At 35.3% G+C, this 20,613-nt stretch overlaps 1 long non-coding RNA gene across 2 annotated transcripts in view; it reads left to right on the top strand.

Annotated features, from left to right (window-relative positions):
- LOC136035421 (uncharacterized) overlaps nt 1–20,224 on the top strand; it is a 47,265-nt gene extending 27,041 nt beyond the window's left edge. For both annotated transcript variants that reach the window (XR_010619417.1, XR_010619418.1), the window contains exons 2-4: nt 6,602–7,062; nt 12,933–17,286; nt 19,748–20,224. This is a non-coding gene — a long non-coding RNA (uncharacterized LOC136035421). The remainder of the gene's footprint in view (nt 1–6,601; nt 7,063–12,932; nt 17,287–19,747) is intronic.
- Nucleotides 20,225–20,613: the final 389 nt, after the last annotated feature.

Here is a 20,613-nt window from a genome sequence, read left to right as displayed (position 1 = left end):
CATTTCTAAAATAGGGATTATTCTTGAAAAAACTTTTGAAGAGTTTTTTTAGTTACAGTTTCAGAAATCAGTTTTCCCCTTTCAAAACACACTACAAGAATTATAAAGCAAAATAAAGTAGAAAACAATAGAAACAGAATTAAGTACAGTAAAACCCGAGAAAAAAGGTCTCGGCCCACAAATCCAGGAAAATTTGGTACTCATTGTTGATTGTCAAAACAGCAAGCAAGATAAAATGGAAATCTCAGTATTTTAATTAAATTAACTGAGATTTTATTCTGCTGCATATTAAAAAACAAAAAAAAATGGAAAACCATGAAATCCAGTTTGCAATGAATTGACCTCCATATGCACTTGTGCAGTATTTGGTTGTAGTGGGCATAAAGTTAAAAAAAAGAAATATATGAAAAATTAGCAGTAAAATCAGCACCAAACAGCTTGAAAAATTTAGACAATAGATAAGATATGCTTCCAAACAATAAAAAAAAATCACAAAACAAATATAATTCGCTGATCCCCACAAATACTCCATGACCTGTAAAGGAGGGGGAAATAAACACATGAATGAAGGCAGGAACAATATTTCCCACTAAAAAGATAAAATGTCACTAACGCAATAATAAAATATAGACAACAACAACAACAAAGGATAAAGAATAAAGATCTTCCAAAGCCATTGATGGTCCATAGGGCGTCGAATCGACGTTTAAGTTGCTAAGTGTTTTTTTTCTAGGGACAAGTAGCAAGCTTGTCGCTCAACCTTGTTGCAACGGGGATCGAACCCTGGGCCCCCTATTGCCAAGCAGAGCATCAATCCACTGCGTTACAACAGGCTGCAACATACAACAACAAAACAACAACAGACTACAACAACAAAAATGTACCAAATAAGAAACGCACAAATGTATACAGGCAGAACAACAAATTGACACTAAAATCGCAAAGCGTCACAGAGTTCAGTTTCCGTTAAAATCGTATAAAACTCCTCCAGTCTCTTTTGAATAGACCTGTACGGCTACTATTTTTTCTTATTGGTTGCTAATAGCTGCGTTACGTTTCCAAGGAGTTACACGCAAAAGGAATTTACAAAAACGGTAGTAACAAGAATGCAATTTACGTTTATTCTTATCTGATAAGAGAATCCAGAAAAGCAGTGATCGCCAACACGTGTGGTGTAACCATCACCAAAAAAAGCTGGGTCCGAATCAATTGATTATATATGAAGCTTTCGAAGATACAAATATTAAGCGAGTTTTTCGGACTTTACTAGTAATATCATCTATTAAAAACAGACGCATTGGTTTAACTTTTCAATCCACAGGTGGACAAAGATGCTCTATATTTGAAGAAAATTTTATTATCTTGTCACAAAGTTTTACTTCTCGAGTAGGAAAACTTCCTTTACGATTAAAGACAATAAGCTCTGTTTTAGTCTCGTTGAAAGACAGACCGATTTTCTTATTTCAGCAATTCAACGCTACAAAACTCTTTTCAGAACAGGAAAAAGAACGACTTAAATACAAAATATTGTCGGCATAGTTCAACAAATACAGTTTTTGGCCCAGGTAAGAAAACTTGGTTAAACCACATGCTGAGCCTCAACTACACTGCTGTTGAAAAGAAGTGATGAAGAGATCCTTGACAAATCCCTTTTTGAACTGGGATAGTAGTAGAAGAAGTCTTAATCAAACTTAGTTGGCTAAACTTAATCTCCACTGCAAGTTTTCGGTACAAATTACGGAACATAAGAACTACCAACTTGTCAAGACCGCGTCAAGACTACCGACTCATCTTACATGTGCTCTCAATAGCAGATGACTATTAAGACTGGAGTAGAATGCTTGACTTACATTTCAAACCTGCAATAACGAAGGATATTATACACAGGATGGTGCACATTGCTGTCTACTACAGCCCTTTTTTTATTGCTGTAACAGCAACCCAAACTGGTTGCTGGGTGAGTGGCACACTCGGTCTTTATCATCAAAAACTACTATTTCAAAATTTTAAAGAGAATCGAAGCAACAGTAATTGGCCAATACAAACTACACAGAGAATGGTCGTTTACCTTTTTAATAACTGGAGAGTGATGATATTGATACCAAACAATTTGGGCATTAATCAATGCGAGAATATTTTTTGGTACATTAAAGTTAAGTGCTTAAACAGCATTAGACTGCCATTCAATAGATGCAGGCCACAAATATAATTAACTCCCTTTGAGCAATATTTTTTTTTTAATTTGTTAATAGCATTACAGACGCTCGAGAAGGCTTCTACAAAGCCTGGACTTTCAATAGATCCTGAGAGCATTTTATCTAGTTCCTTTTCAAAAGTCTGTTCAAGCTGTGGACCAGGTGCAAAACCTCGGAAGTTTACTAGCTACTCGACTCTTCCTTCAACGGCTTAGATGGACAGGATCCGAATACTTAATACGTTTATTATTTTTCACAAATTTTCAGACCAGGGAATGGTTTATTTTGATTCGAGCACATTTTCTTTTATAATATGAGCCAGGGGATGAGCTAAAAATTTTGAAAATTTGCGTTTCGTGTAAAATCTGATTTTATTCTCTCTGCCCACTTTATGCCTAGCATCACACCACAGCTAAGACCAAAACCAAGACCGATGGCAGCCTTTACTAATCTTGGAGTTTTCGTTCTACCGTCATATTTCTGTTCTGATCTAAGTTTCTCTAGAAGATAGAGCCACCATTTCTACCACCATCGACGTGCGTATAATTTCCCAGTAATAGGTATTCAGTGGTAAATGCTTGTCAATATTACCTTAGTCTCAGCTAGTCTGAAATAGGTGATAGGGCACTTTATTTTTCGACAATATGTTATCAAAAACTAATTGGTAAGTCCTTAGCCCTTAGGTCCCAACCCTCTTCGTTGGAAGTCACTCCTTTTTTGGGGCCACTCCTTTTGCTAGCTCCCGCGCAAAGGCTCTCTATATTATTCTATCAGGTGCAGTGCGTGACAATTAGGCTAAATTCACGCTGTAAAAATTGAATTTCTATATCCAGATCATTCGTGGTGTGTCTTGCGGAGGGGGACCGTGCAGAGATCCTTCAAGAGCGATTTTAAGAAGGCGGCTTGGCTCCATTCACTTGACGTGGCCAAACCAACACGGTTGCCGTTTCTTGATCTACTGAGAACGGTTTTACTCGACTGGAGCCGTTGGCGTGCTTCGGTATTTGTGATGCGGTCAGTGTATTTGATTCTAGCTATGTGCATCGACATCAAGTTTTTTTTTCACTCCTGTTTCTAAACTCAGCAACTAAGATTCATTAGTCGAGCAATAGGATTATCTAAACCAACACGAAAGATATTTGAAACCGGTAGATGGTCAGAAACACTGATTGAATTGTTAACACTGGAAGAGCGGTTAATCACATTCGGTCTCATTGAAAGAAAAGATCTATATTGAATGTAGACCCACTGTTATGCGCATATGTAAATAACAGGTCGTTGTTAACCGTGATTTGATAACCGTGTATTTACTGTGTGTTGGGTATGTTGTGATCTGTAATGGAATATAAATTATTACTTGTTACTTTCTTTTGTATACAAAACTGGAGGTTTTCTTAGCATTTTGAAAAAGATGTGTTTGTGTTTTGGTTTTATGTGTGAAGAAAAATAAATAGTTAAAAAATAGTTCATTTGAGGACAGCAACTAAGAATCACTTTCCTGGAGCTATTGCTATCGCTAAAATTACAGTTCATATCTCCTGCAACGATAGCATTAAGGTCTTGTTTCTGTGCTTCTGACACAGAGCTTCCAACCTCACTTCCAGCTATGTTGAACTTCCACTCTTAGCATAAGCCATGGTAGTCAATTAGCATATATGTAAAAACACACCAGCGTCTAAGAGTTGAACAAACATAAAGAAATCAGAGGACGAAATTGGTTTGGGCATACGTTCGGAACGAATAGGTTGAGCTAAACATTTAGAGAGTCTTCTTTTACCACTCGACAATCCAGGCATACTTCACCTCAACCATCAAGTTGTAGCAGGGCTAGTCCTTCTTTCGATAGGAAATGCTTCTGTAGACGAAGCACATCACAATTAGCCACGAGGTGAAACAAAGAGAGGTTTATTATTGATGACTGCACCTCATTTGGCGACTCAGAGAGTGACTTTTTGTAATATTTTCTGGGCTATAGGGCACTTATATACATAGCAGGGGTGGTCCGTTTTACCACATAGTGTATGTGTCACGACTAGGTAACGGGAACTGTCTCTAAAGTTCTTACATGGACCAGCACACTGAAAGCATTTCTCTGTATTAACACAGTCAGTAGAATTGTGGTCAAATGCTTTCCATCTGTAACATTGAGGGGTCAGGAACTTGTATTCTATAACGAGAAGCCACTCAAAGCCTATCTTAGATGGACTGTCTATCACTTTTTGTAGGTGTTCATTGGTTTCAAACTTCAAGCGAAAAGGTCTGGATGATCGTATTTACGACACTTTTTTACAATTCTGTAGAAAACTCTGAATTTCGGCAGTTGACGTTTCTGAGGAGTATGCCAAATAGTACCAAAATATAAATTTTATTTTACTTTCTCATCTGCACGTTGATTAAAGTTAGCAATAGCCTTCGCATGTGCCATTGCGTCAGTTTCTAATGCAATTATTTAAACACTAAATCATAAACCAGTAAATTAAACGAAGAAAAAGAAAGGGAGGGAAGGATATAGGACAAAGAATTGAAAGACAAAGATAGAGGGAAATATTTCAGCAGTTTAGAAGAATATTTTTCAGCAAAAATATGCTTAAGAAAATTTTAACTTTTATTTGAGCCTATTGTCATGATATCATGACGTCATTTGATATTTCTATTAAAAATATTCACAATACAAGTTTCTTGGGGAGCGTTCAATGCCTACCTCCATGCAACACTGTGCGTCCAAAGTTAGTAGTAGAACTTTAGAGAGTTTTTTTTTTGTCATTTAACACGGAGAAAAGGATATATACAACATGCCGAGATATAAGACAGATGTACAGGGATGAACACCAATAGATTCAAAAGTTTGCCCTTGTAATTTATGTACAGTCATCGCAAACGATGATAGAAATGGGGTTAATGTCGATGTAGTTTGAATACGAGTATTCAAAGTGTAGTTGATGTAGTTGCTTTAATAATTAACGTTTAATAATAAACGTTTAATATTTATCGTTGTTAAATAATTTAGTAACAACCAGGCATGCTTCATTGCATATACCCACTGAAATTTTTAAATTATGCACTAGCATAATTGTCTTGTTATTCCTTAGTTTTAAGTTATGGACTGTCAGCTCAACAATTTCAATTTAATTAAGAAATTCTCTTATGAGTTCAATCAATCCTTCCTGTTTTATCCTCCACAGGAAAATAACTTCTGTAGAATTTGTAATCTCCTTGGAGACGATCAATAACCTCAGCATTCATTATACTTACTTCTTTGTTGAGTAACTCTAAAATAAAATGTTGCTTCCTTCCATCGTAATTTCGATTTTCGAGGCAATTTCCAAATATTTCATCAATTAAATTATTATTGAAAAATAAATCATCCGGTAGTTCGATTTCATTGAAGTAATTTTTTGGAATATTTCTATTTCCTATTTTCAGGATTTACTTTACGAATGATTCCTGTTCAAGATCGACAAGCATGTTTTTGTTAACGGAATTTTTTTGAAGTAATTTTTTTGGAATATTTCTGTTTCCCATTTTCAGGATATACTTTCCAAATGATTCCTGTTCAAGATCGACAAGCATGTTTTCGTGAACGAATTTTTTTTCGAAAATACTTCCGGAGATCGCTTTTATCAAAAAGTCGACTGTTTCATTATGGTTGTTTTCGACTTGAACAGCTAAGCACTGACGGAAATTCCGTCCGGTGACAGAAATTTCCCTCCAAATGGTGAGCTTGGATTTGCAGTAGACCGCAACAGCTGATCCATATTTTGTAAAGCATACTTTGGTAACCTCGTTGCCCCATAAGGAAACTATCAAATTGAGCTAGTTCTATACCTTTGACCGAACTAGGTTAATTGTTTAAAATTGAATCTGGTGAGTTTGAAACTTTCAGGTGAAATGTTTTTGTGTATGCAACAGGTAAGGGGATTATAATACAAGCCATTCATTTTACTTTGCGATTTCGGCTACACAGCTATAGAAGGTATCATGCAAAAAGGTTTTATTTGTACCAGCTGGCCCATCTATGAAAAGACGCATATTGTTTCAACACACTTAGAATCATTGGCTGCCTGCAAAGTAATTTCCACAATTTAAGTCTGTTTTCCTTGCCTTATATTTGTTCTCCAGTAGCAGCTGACCCATCAGGCTTTTGAACGCCCATATCTCAGCCATTTGGCTAATTTTTAATGTCGTCCATACCATATCGCTCTACCCAGAAACTAAAATTGCAACCTTCTGATGCTGTCTTATTTAACTTGAATTCAAAAATACGATAAGCACGGTTGATTTCAGCTGGACTCAGATATACTATTTCTTCGTGCTTACTGAATAAAACCTCGAGTTCAAATTATTAGATATATTCAGTTGTATCAGCTTATTTGTTTTTTGTTTTGGTTAAATCAAAACTATTCTAGGAAGCGAGTCAGAAGGAGAGTTTGGTTAGGACCAATATTCATCTTGTTCAGTCTACTGGTGATACATAGAAGTATCAGAAAATCTACTAATAAAGCTAGTGTACAAGAAAAATATCATTATCGAGTAAAAGAGCAGGATTCCTCAACTAATTCCTCGATCATTAAAGATATTATTTTTGATGGAAATAAGTTTAAAAATGACACACCGACCGAAAGTTACTTGGTACCAAACATAGTGCACTATATACGTTGGAATAAGGCAGAATATAGCTTTACACATTACATTTGTTTTCGGTCTGCATACATCAATCATAGCCCCCAATATTTTCATGTATACACAAATATGAATTTTAGTGGAAAATGGTGGGAAAGAATTAACGAAGAAAAGGACTGGTCAAGCCGTATCAAGATTTTTTGGCTAGAGCCACCTTCTGAAATATTTGGCCAGGAACTTAGTAAAGGTAAGTTTCATAGTAACAATAAGCTATATCAAACAGTTCGTGGTAATGAACTGTAGTAAGGAGTGACCCGACTCAATAGTAACCAAAACTGTAAAAAACGGAATTTTGATACCAATATCTACATCAAAAGAATCACATTTTAATTTTGATTTTAAATATATAAGCTTAATCAAGTTTAGTCTTACCCATCAAAAGTTATGAGCCTGAGAAAATTTGCCATATTTTAGACAATAGGGAGAAACACCCACTAAAAGTCATAAGATCTTAACGAAAATCACACCATGAGACTGTGAAAGTTTTAAGCTCCTATCTACAAAAATGTGGAAATTTTTATATTTTGCCAGAAGACAGATAACGGATGCGTAATTGATTGTTTTGTTTTTTTGTTGTTTTTTTCTAGGGGTGATCGTATGGACCAATTGGTCCTAGAATGTCGCAAGAGGGCTCATTTTAACGGAAATGAAAAGTTCTAGTGCGTTTTTAAGTGGCCAAAAAGTTGGAAGGCACCTAGGCCACCTCCCAGGCTAATCATTTTTCTAAAGTCACCGGATCAAAATTCTGAGATAGCCATTTTATGCAGCATAGTCGAAAACCTTATGACTATGTCTTTGGGGACGACTTGCTCCCCCACAGTCCCCGTGGGAGGGGCTACAAGTTACAAACTTTGACCAGTGCTTACATATAGTGATGGTTATTAGGAAGCGTAGAGACGTTTTAAGTGAGATTTTTTGGTTGAGGGTAAAGGGTTGAGAAGAGGGGATAGGTTGGGGGAACTTTCTATGGAGGAATTTGTCATGTGGGAAGATAATTTCCACGAAGGGAGTGCAGGATTTTCTAGTGTTACTTATAAAAACAATTAAAGAATAAACATGAAAAAGTTTTTTTCAACTGAAAGTAAGGAGCAGCATTAAAACTTAAAATGAGCAGAAATTATTACACATATGAGGGTTTCACCTCCTCCTAATACCTTGCTCTTTACACTAAAGTATTTTTTGTAATTTCAACTATTTATTTTACGGCCTTTGTGACTCGGGGGTCATTTTTAAGGAATTGAGACAAAATTAAAGCTTTAGTGTAAAGAGCGAGGTACTGACGAGGGGGTGAACCTCCTCATATCTATCTATATATATATATATATATACTATATATATATATATATATATATATATATATATATATATATATATATATATATATATATATATATATATATATATATAAATGTAGTTTCTATCTGTCCGTTACACTATCTTTATCGTTACACTGTCTGTCTGTCACTAAATATGACGTCAATATATAAAAAAACTAACCAAAAAAAAACCTAAAAGAATTTAAAAAAACTAAAAAAAAAGAAAAAAAAGAAAAAAAAACTAAAAAAGGAAAAACTAAAAAAGAAAAAACTAAAAAGAAAAAAACTAAAATATGACCTCAAAAAATTGAAAAAACAAAAAAAGAAAATAAAAAAGAAAAAGAACTGTAATTAAAGATTAAAATCCATAAATGACGTCATATTCGCAACGCAAAACCAAGCTTGCGGCTAACTGAAATAGTAAAAAAGGAAGGCGTGTCGGTGTACTACAAAAGCAATACGTTTATAATTATCCTACAACGTCACCAAAAAGGTAACACCAGAGCAACACAAAACCAGGCTTGAAGCTCAAAGAGAAAGGGCCAGATTAGGAATGTTCTATTTACGTCATCAATTCGACCCAAAAATGACATAGCGTTGCCGGGACCCAGAACACAAGGATCAATGAGAATCCATATATAGAAGCCGGCCACGTGCCATACTGTGGCCCACGCCGCCGGGACCCAGCAATGTCTGTGGTTAGAACACAAGGGACAATGAGAATCCATAGGTAGAAGCCTGCCGCGTGTCACTGTCCCAATATATAGATGGGAATCCATATGTAGAAGCCTGCCACGTGCCATGCTGGGGCCCGGCGGCAAAGCCACCGGGACCCAGCTAGTACGTAGTAAAAACATACAAATATAGAAGTTCGTTGCGTAAGCTAATTCGTAAGTTATGTATAAAAACGTTCGTAAAAAGTTAAAAGTTCTAATTAACTTTTTAAGTAACCCGAAATTTGGAGGGCAAGTAGGCCTCCTCTCCTGCTCCTTTTTTCACAAAATCATTCGATCAAAAACATGACAAAGCCATTTAGCAAAATAAATACACAAATTTGTTTTAATTATTCATCTGCGGAGAGCCAAAATCAAAACATGCATAATTCAAAAACGTTCAAAATTTGAATAAAAAAAAACAGTTTTTTAACTGAAAGTAAGGAGCGACATTAAAACTTAAAATGAACTGAAATTACTTCAGATATTTAAGGGGCAGTTCCCTCCTCAACGCCCCACTCTTTACGCTAAAGTTGTTTACTGTTTTAAAAAGTAGAGTTGAGGAAAAGAGTCAAACTTTAGCGGAAAGAGCGGGGTGTTGAGGAGATAACTGCCCCATTCATATACGAAGTAATTTCTGTTAGCTTTAAGTTTTAATGTCGCTCCTTATTTTCAGTTAAATTTTGTTTTTTATTTAATGGCAGTAGGAAAGAGAAAAGGGGAAGTTACTGCTCCATATTTTCGAGTCAAAAAGTGCGTTTCGATTCTATTGACATATTTTTGTGATGTGTTTTTGTAAGCCAATCACAATATTCCTTTAGAATTTGTCAGAAAGGGAAGCAAGATTATTTCTTATTTTTTACGCTTTGATATTTTATGTAAAATTTTGACCCCATAGTAAGGATACCAAACTTGATTGTTTTTTTTCATTAATGTGATTTTTAGCCAGTTAAGAAAGTGAAAAGTTTCTTAGGCACAATTGTTTTTAGAGATGAACTCTCTTTTCTCTGAGGTAATGATATAGCGACATTTGGTAACAACATAGGGTATTTTCATATTTAAACCATGCTTTGTGATCATTGAATTCCCGAGGGTTGGACGCAGTAGAAAGAGCATCTACCTTTTAAAAAGCACATTAGAACTCACCAAGTTAATTTTAACAGTCAGAGCGGATCAAACGTTTTTAAATACGTCTTATTTCATTTCTCTACAATTGATCTTCTCGTAAGACTTAGTAGCATAAGAAAAAAATAGCATTAAATGCACCGTTTAAAGCTTACGATGCAAAATTGAATCATTTTTTCAATAGTTTGATGATATATTCATTTTTTTAGATATTTATGTATCTGGGCCATTATCAATTTAATAAGAAAAATTTGTTTTACAAACGCTTAATTAAGGTGCTATTGATAATGTTTACTTAAAGCTTAGGCTGTTTTGGAGACCACTTTAATACAGAGCAATTCTAAAACTGAAATTAATCTTGTACTTATACTCGCCCAAGCAGTGTGGCCAAAAGACTAATTAAGAATAGTATTTTCCAAAATCACCGGATCAAAATTTTGAGATACCCATTTTGTTCATTATAGTCAAAAAATCTAATAACTATGTCTTTGACGACGACCTAATCCCCCAGAGCCCCCAGGAGTAGGGTTGCAAGTTATGAACTTTGCCCATTGTTTACATATAGTATTGGTAATTGGGAAGCATAAAGGCGTTTTTAGGGGGGATTTTTTTTCTGGTGGTGGGAGAAGAGGGGGTTACGTGGGAGTATCTTTCGACGGAGAAATTTATAATGGGGAAAAAGACTCTCCATGAAGGGGGCACTGGATTTTCCAGCATTATTTCAAAAAAACAATGAGAAATTAAATGAAAAAACAAGTTTTTTTTTTAACCAAAAGTAAGGAGCAACATTAAAACTTAAAACGGACAGAAATTATTACGTATATGAGGGAGTTCGTCCACTTCTCAATGCCTCGCTCTTTACACTAAAGTATTTTTAGTAATTTCAAATGAGCTATTTATTCTAATTAAATGGTCTATGTGATTCAGGGGTCATTCTTAAAGAATTGAAACAAAATTCGAATCTTAGTGTAAAGAGTGAGGCATTGACGAGGGGGTGAGCCCCCTCATATACGTAGTAGAATATACGAATATAGAAGTCGTTAGGTAAGTTAATTCCTAAGTTATGTATATTTACTACTAATGAAACGTTCGTAAATAAAATTAAAAGTTCCAGTGGCTTTTTTAAGTAACCAAAAAATTGGACGTCAACTAGGTCCCCTTCCCGCCCCTTTTGTCTCAAAATCATCCGATCTAAACTTTGAGAAAGCCATTTAGCCAAAAAAGCAAAAATTTATAGCCAAATTTTGTTTTAAATATTCATGTACGATGAGCCAAAATCAAAACCAGCATTAATTCAAAAACGTTAAGAAATTAAATAAAAAAAACAACTTTTTTTAACTGAAAGTTAGGAACGACATTAAAACTTAGAACGAAAAGAAACTATTCCATATATGAAAGGGGCTGTCTCCTGCTCAATGCCCTGCTCTTAACGCTAAAGTTTGACCCTTTGTCACAGTTCTACTTTATAAAACAGTAAAAAACTTTAGCGTAAAGAGCGGGGTGTTGAAAATGGGACAGCCCCGTTCATATATGGGATAACTTCTATTCGTTTTAAGTTTTATTGTCACTCCTTACTTTCAGTTAATTTTTTTTTTATTTAATTTCGACCAAGAGAAAATTAGTTACTTATTTAACACTTAGTGATTGATTTTAACTACAACTGTTCAAGTCTAACGCCTTTTTTGTAGATTGTAGCCTATTTTTTTTTAAATTTTCATACATTTGTTTTCGAAATAACCTTTTCTATTAAGACAAATAGAGATAATAATTACCATCCTTGAATCAGCAACAAATGCCATTTTTTCTCATCACCACTTTTTTTTAAATAGTGTGTTAAATATTTTTTACTATGGGCCGTAGTTCATTCTTTTCTAGGTTGCAGCTACGGCTACAACCATGATTGGCATTTGAGGGTTTTGAAGCATTAGTTAAAAGCATAGGACTTGAATTCAAGCACAAGCGTCCTAATGCACAACACAGTATCCCGCCTAAATTTCTTACAAGGGCCTTCAGTTCCTACTCTATTTTGAATTCGAAATCTTTCTAGCTTTTTTTTTGTAAAAGGCAAATATTGAAATATGGGTGTTCGTAATCAAATCATGATAAAGTCCAACGTAAAAATATGATAAGGCCAAAGCTCACAAGCAGAGTTTGAGATTGACTAAAATAAATATTTAATAATTAATATGTTTAATAACTATTAATTACTCACAGTATATAATCAATAGCTCACAATACGTAATATATTGATCACAATATATATGATCAGAGATATATGATCGCAATATATAATGATACATGTGTTATTCTTATCTTGTTCCTCTGTAACAAAGGTGACAAAACTTAGGTATAAAAAAAATATAGTTTTCAAATCATTTGAATGTTGATATATACGCGTAGAGCACGAGATAGCATGAACCTGAGAAATAATCACAGTAGTAATTCACAATATTTAATAACTCACATAAGTGTCCTACGTGTTCCATAAATAACTTATCTTTTGTTTCACAGTTTGTGTAAATTTGACCTGCGTCATAAAGGGTAATAACTGTGTAAAACACGAAAAAATTCCAAGTGTAAGCATTCCCAAAATTTAGTTTGACTTTCATTATTTTTTGCTCTTGTTTTGGTAGTAGTCTTTTATACAATAGCAAAATCTTTAAGCAAGCTATCTGATATTAAGAGGCGTAACGAGGGTTTTCAGTTCCTTGGTACAAGATAATCCCCCCACCATTATTACCATAAGTGAAAATAATTCAGTTTAGTCCACCCTTAGAGGCTCCACATGAAAACCGCTGTTTCTCCTAACTACGGCACTGTTAGAATTTAGAAGAGAATTTGACTGTGACAGTTTTTGCTATTATTTATCAAAGCATTTTCATAGAACACATGCAATTTCATAGGGTGGCGTCTTCCTCATGGATCTGACATCGAACGAATTCAAATATTGATAAAGTATGGTGGAATATGGTTTGACAATGATGTCTATGTTGTTCAAAACCTGAATTATTATCGTCGTTTTGAAATGGCATTGGCCTGGGATGAAAATCAATTTCTTGGAACACAAGTTCTTGTCGCCAACAAAAAACAAAATTAATATGCTTCAACTACAAGATTAGAATATGGAAAGCTACGTTAACGATAGTAATCAAGTATCGCTCTAAAATGTGGTCACTTTGAAAGGCAGAGGAAGATCTTTTAAATATTTTCCGGAAGTACTACCTAAATAATAGTCTTAGTATCTTTTTGACTGGCCGTGCAACACACAACAAGCTGTATGAAAGATGTAGTTCGATTCCAAATCATGGGGTCAAAATAAAAGAAAGGTTGAGATGGGTAGGACACGTTACATGGACCAAGGATGACATATTGCCTAAGATTGTACTTTTTAGCCATCAATCTGGGGTCAAACAAAATGAAGGTCACCCGCAAATGAAGGAAGAAGAGACAATGAAAAAGAATTTAAAGAAAAATTGAACTTATTGGGATAGGATGAAGCTCTGAATAGAAGGAAGTGGGGGAAGAGCTTGCTCGTCTGTGTTGGCCTAGGTTCGTTTGGTGCTATATTGAATTGTTGGCAGCAGTAGTTGTATTCATACGATACCCCCTATTGTGAAGTGATGACCAGCGATGAAAAAAAAAACATTAATTGAGCTAGTAAGATTTTTGCGGTTTTCTAGATAATTCTCAACAGTTTTTCTTACAATTTTTCTGTGTTTGGGTTTTTACGTAGCCTGGATAGCCTTCGAAAACTAAGTAATCAATTTTATGAAGAAACTTGTGTTGGTATTTTGTGGTGGTTTTCAAATATATGATTATAAGCTTTGTAAGTTTGTTCCATTCAATCTTGTTTAACATATTTAATGAATGGAGTTGACTGTCAGGTATTCTTATAACGATATCAGGCAATGGTATAGTAAGGGGGACCCCCTGGGTTACCATCCTTGTAGGGGTGGCAAAAATTGGTTTTAAAATGCTTTTTTTTCTTCTATTTTTCATGTTTACTAGTCAGTATCTAATTTTCACAAACCATTGCTTTCAAAATAGTTCTCATTACCCTTACCTATCCACTTTAACATGGATTACATCAGTAGTAGCTTTAATTGGCTCTTTCTTTTTAACAGACATCCCTCAATGACTGATTAATCATTTTGCCGATATCAGGAAACTTTTCCGGGCCAAAGACGTTCTTCTGAACATTTGAGAAAGACATATCTTTTTGCTTGTGAGAGCTTTATATTTCTAAATGAACAAAATGTTTTAGTAATAGTTTTGTAATGTTAAGCAATAGCTTTAGTGGTAGTAGTAGTAGCAGTGGCAGTTGTAATAGAAGTAATAGTAGTAATAGTAGTAGTACTAATGGTGTTAGTAGTTTTAGTAGTAGTAGTAGCAGCAGTTGTAGTAGCGTGTAATATTGTCTTTTTGGTTAATTTTTCATCTCCTTATCATTTGCTGAAAGTTTTAAATTAACATACTCACCCCCCCCCCTTGACAACCCGTATGCAAATAAAGTGTTTTGGTTTAGTTCACCACTCTCCTAAGCATTCTATGAAAGGCTCACCTTAATGTTCATCGTCTGTTCCGAAATGATAGATCAAACATCCCCCTTTTTCAGTAACATGTACAATATGTAAGTGATGGGCGAATTGCATAGCTTACAGTCTTTGCCCTGAGGGTTTTGGGTAGTAGCTGCTACTAGGTACTAGCAATAGAATTAATACTAGTAGCCTTAGCCTTAGCAACAGTAGGTAATAGTACTAGCGAAACTAGTAATAGTAGCAGTGGTAGAAGTAATAGTAGTGGAAGCAGTAATATTACGATAAAATATTGTTGTTGTTTTTTGTTTAGCTCAACTTCCCCCAAAATATGTCTTGTAGGTTTCATCTTCACAGATCAGACCATTCTTAAGGTGTTGTTGATATGCCCTTTTGACAACCTGCATACAGAAGGCGTGTTGTTATTCATTCCATCTTCCCCTTTCAATATTTCTTTATAATTTCACCTTCATGTCCTTAGGCATTGTCCTAATAGTAGTCACACTAAAAGTTGTAGCACCACTAGTAGAGCTAGTTATTTTGATAATCTGTATATACATGGTTTCAATTCAGCTAAACCTCCTCCTTGATACTTCCTGAATTTTTCATCTTAATACTCTTAGCCTTACTGGTAGTTGCAATATAAGTAATAATTGGAGTAGTAGTGATAGTATCGTGGGCTTATTGCCTTTTGGTAATTAGATTTTCCACTTTAAGCATTCTATGAAATTTCCAACTTAATACACAAATCCATTCTTGATATAGACCCTTTTGACAATCTGTAGACACACACTTTTTTTGATTTCTCTCAATTTGAAGTTCACTCAAATTTTCACCTTCATTAGCTTAGTCCTAGTATTATTAGTATCATAGCAGTATTGGTAGTATAAGGAGTAGTAGTAGCAGTAGCAGTGTTGTGTTATTAGTAGCAATAGCTAGTAGCGACAGCAGTAGTTATAGCACTAGTAGTATGTACATGCTGCCTCTTGGTCAGTTGAACTTCCCCCTCATGACACCCCGGAAGTTTCATCTTGATACGGTAAACCATTCCAAAAATATCGATGATATGCCCTTTTGAGCCCCTTTATACACCCTTTTCATCTTAGTGCTCATAAACTTACAACTACTTTCAACAGAGGTAGGACTTGGAGCAGTAAAAGTGGTATTAGTAGTAGTAGTAAAATTAGCAGCGGTTGTAATTTCAGTAATAGCATGCATATACTGCCTTTTGGTCGACTTAGCTTCCTCTTTAAGCATTCTCTGAAAGTCTTGACTTAATACCAAAATCTATTATTGAGATATGCCCTTTGGCCAACTGCATACATTAGTGTGTTTTGATTTAGTTCAAATTCTCTCAATTTTTCTTCTTCATGTGCTTAGCTTTAATAGCAGTGTTAGTAGTAGTGGTAGCAGCAGTATTAATGGTAGTAGTAGCATAATAGTAGCAGTAATAGTAGTATTAGCAGTAGTAGTCCCCCATATGATTCCCCGGAAGTTTCATCTTGACATGGCAAGGCGTTATGAAATATTGCTGATGCGCCCTTTTGACAATCTTTATGAACATAGTATGTTTTGATTTAGGTTCTCTTTCCCTAAGTAAGTTCACTTCAATTACCTCGAGATTGGTAAAACTCGCTATAGAAGTAGTAGTTTAGAGGTAGTAGTGGTAGTAGAAATAGTTTTAGTAGTAGTACTTGTAGTAGTAGTATTCCATTTCCTTTAAATCCTTCTTCATGACATCTTCCCGCCCTAAACGAGATCGACCTGCTTTCCGATTAGCCCTAGAAAGTTGACCATAAAGGACAATCTTCAGCAATATGTCATCCTTCTAGACAAAAGCATATTTCCCGCTCCGTTTTCGCGATATTTTCTTTTGAAATCCCCAAAAATTTAGGGATAGTAGAAGCAATGGATAGAACGCAGCTGATGAGCCAAATGTAATGGAAATGAAAGACTATACCGAATTCTCAGCTACCATTCTTAGGAGACATCTTACAGTTTGTAAGTTGCCACGGAATTCTTGTGTTGTTTTAAATCACTTTTCCGTAAATAGCTAGTGCGGTGACAAAGTGCACCTGGCACGTTGATGATAAATCATATCAATCCCGTTTTTGTTAAGAAAAAATCAATCAGTGCCAACCTTTTCTGCCACCAGGCATTATATGCCCCTAGGCCCGGACCTAGTGGGGCTATTGTTAAATCTGGGCCTGCAGATAGTGGTACCCAAGTACTTGCACAGTGGACTCTCACCTCTCGGCGCTTTGACAAGGTCCCTCTCGGTTATACGTAGATTATTAGATTTTATTTCTATATAATATGGGCCTAATTATGTGCACTTGTTTCTATGTTTGATTTTTCATATTGTTTATACATGTAAACTACAAGAAGCATGAGTATTGATTCATCCTAACACATTGGTTCAATGTCTGTTTTAAAATACATAACCCCTAATTCTTGTCAATCAATCTGGCAAGATCTCACACCTTTTAACCAAAAAAAAAATATTAATAAATAAATCCAAGGACTCTTGGTAAAAAAATACCATGGAATCTAAGGTATTTCAAGCCATTTTTTTTCAGAAGGCACAAGTTCATTCTGGTACGATCAGAGGTTTAACAATTTCAAGAATAACATTGTCAATTGGTGGCTGTGGGGCTGCTATTCCTTGGAATTTTCCCAAACTCTTTGAATTTTCCATCCTGAACCTAGGAACTTGAAAAAAGTATGTATATCATATATTACCCTCAAAGAATATTTAAGTGTTACTGCTAATACAAATAACTCACTGCAACAAGAGGCCGCCTGAGGCCAACACAGCTACACAAAATAAGTAAGACCCATTATTAGTAATTAGTAAGACCCTTTACCATTATCGTCATTAGTAAGACCTTTTAACCAATACCATTAATTAATTAAAATAAAATAATTAATTAGTAAGACCAATATGTTGTTGGCAGACACGCAATACGGTTTTCGTAGCAAACGATTCACGTTAGACTGTCTGATTGCACAGTATCAAGATTGGGTTGAGCTCCTCTCTCAGGGGCACGATATTTGCCTTCTCTCCTTTGACATCGCAAAAGCCTTTCAGTGTGTATGGCGCAAGGGACTTCTTAGTAAACTGAAAGGCTATGTAATTGATGGACGACTATTTGAGGTGCTTACTGACTTACTTCGTCAACGGTCATTGGAAGTTTTCCTTGGTGATTTAATATCAAAACAACATCCAGTCTTATCAAGAGTATCCCAAGGAAGCCTTCTTGGACCAACTCTTTTCTCGGTGTTCATAAACGAGCTAGGGGACAACCTTGTATGGATACCTCACCACTTTGCTGATGACACGACAACAAAAACCTCAATTGCAAAAGTCGAAGGTCCCAGTGAACCCCGCAAGGAGCTTCAGGACGAACTTGAGAGAATTGAGGCGTGGGCAGATGTATGGCTTGTAAGTTTTAACGCATCAAAAACCAAAGAGCTCCTAATTTCTAAGAAGCGTAATATGAGGGCTCATCCTGATTTTGTCTTCAAAGGAGAGGCAATAAAGCGAGGTTATACACAGCGCCTACTTGAAGCTAATTCCTCTTTAGATCTCTCATGGACTGACATTTAAGTAAAATTAGATCCTCTTGCTCCAAGAAGCTAGGAGTTATCCTAAGATGCAAAAATCTTCATCCTGATGAGTTTATTCTTCTACTCATCATTTCGTGCATCAGACCTGTCATGGAATATGCATGCCCTCTCTTCGCTGTTGCACCAAACAGCCACATCGCCCAACTCCAATAAATTCAAAATAGATCAGTTCGTGCAGCATCCTCTAGCAACACAAAAGCTGTAACCCCACAGTTGATCCAGGAACGCCTCGACGTGGCTTCCATGTCAATTTTCTACAAGTACATATATAACCCTCCATCAGAAAAGCTATCAAAGCTTGTTCCTAATAGAACAAAACCCTTACGATCAACTCGCCGAAGTACAGCTCGTCAGTACCACCTTGAGCAGGGTACTCCCTATAAATGGGGATAGAACACAGGTCTTCTAACGCCCCGATTTATTACGAAACCAGCTACAAACTTCATTCCGTACTTTGACTGCAGCAATATTATGCTCATACATAAAACAATCACTTTATTATAATGATCTGGTATACCATCCAAGGACAGAACCTTCACAAAACCTCTTCTCTCGGCTGAATCAAACAGTTGTTCCTAATCTATAGCACCGAAGATTAAAGCGGTCTTATGACTCAGACACTTCTCAATTATTAATCTAATAGTGAAATTTTGGTTGACGCCTCTTGCACTCTTCCTAAAACCTCAATATTCTTTTCTTAAATTTTATCTACAGGATCTACAAGTCTAAAATGTAGCATTATACCAAATAATTTAATTCTTACACACACCAAACTAATGTCCCTACAATTACTACACTTATTCGTATCACCTTTTCAGAAAGAGGTTTAATTAAAGTTTTCCTAAATCGCTAAGCACTTCCTCTTTTTCAAAAGTCAGATTCACAATTATCGCTAATTTATTTCTAATTTCGTAGCCTACATGTTTCAAATTTCATTTACTGCACCAACAGCACCTGAGGCCTCATTACTTTTTTACCTCATTACCTAAAATTGAGGATATTTTAAATTGATCTGAAAAGTACTTGAAAGGTGCTAAAGCTTAACTAGTTTTCTTAGACAAGGGCAGAAGAAAAAAAAACATTTGCTATACATACCACATTTTTCAGGCTTTGACTAAGTTATGTTCTTCACAGTAGTTAAGAAAGTTACGAATATCGTGAATAAAATCTTGATAAACAAATAACATAAATCTCTGCCGACATAGCATTCAAAAATAGGAAGTAAAGTTTTACATTAAATCAAGTGGACGATTTTTTTGTGCCTAATGTGAAAAAATTTGAAGACGCAAAATAAGTATCCAAGAATCTCTCTAAAACAACTTTAATTGTTAACTGTGCTATATAGTATAGCATGGTAGTACACCATGGTAGCATGGTAGCAGTACACCATAGTAGCATATAGTATACCATGGTACTATCATGGTGGCAGCGGTTGCTCCAACCAAGTATTAAACAAAGTTCAGCCCAGTGTAACTGACAGTTACGATCTTTCAAAAAATAGCAAGGAATAAAATCATTATTTATTTCAGTAACGAACCATAATTTTATTTTAGATGGTATTACAACGCTGGTGAGCGTCCAACAGTGGAAGTCTTATACAAAGATCCATCTCTTGTGCACAGGGTGAAGCTGAAATTTGGTGCTCACATGCTTGTACCTCAGCTTTACCATAGCTACTGGAGGGAGTGGAAAGAACAAATTACAATTCATTTGCTTTTTAATCACAGATACTATTTGGACAAGGAAAACTATCAGAAGTATGGTGGTTTCGATGAAACCACCATAATGTCTTATAATCAGACTTCTGGGTTTATGGCAAGAGAAGTACTTCCTGGAAAGTATATTTCGTTTTCGAAAAACTAATAAAAGTTCTAATTAAAAGCTATGCATAGAAATTTAAAAGTATTAGCAGCCAGCTGAGGCTAAAGATGGCATACCAAAAAAATAGCTAAAACCGACCAAAATTTGGGCTGTTTTGTAATGTATTATATTGTATTACAATAAAAATGATCAGATTGGCGGCAATAGAAGCACTACCCATGTTACTCTTAGGTATATTGCAAGAGGAGCATTTCTAAGGTAACAAGGGGTACTAAGTGACAGCTATTCTTAGTAAAAATTATTAGACATTAAGCGTTACTTGCTCGTTAGGTAATGACAGTATTCACAAAGACCTTCAGGGAAGCTGGTAGAAAATATGTTTCGCTACAAAAACCAATAAGAGGGTCAAAATTATTAAACAAAATAATGCGCCATTCTGCTCAAATAGTAAAAAAAAAATTGAACGTCAAAGATTCAATGGTAAACAAGTTTTTAATTTACTTTTCAACCTTTTTTCGAAATAATTTATTAAAGTGTTACAGTCAATTATGTCAAACGATACAAACCTTCCACAGAATCAGTTCCATGAATTTCACTA

This window comes from Artemia franciscana, chromosome 14, assembly GCF_032884065.1.
Source record: "Artemia franciscana chromosome 14, ASM3288406v1, whole genome shotgun sequence".
Taxonomy (NCBI): Eukaryota; Metazoa; Arthropoda; class Branchiopoda; order Anostraca; family Artemiidae; genus Artemia; species Artemia franciscana.
Note: the sequence above shows the minus strand (reverse complement) of the source record. Positions and strands in the feature narration are given on the sequence as shown.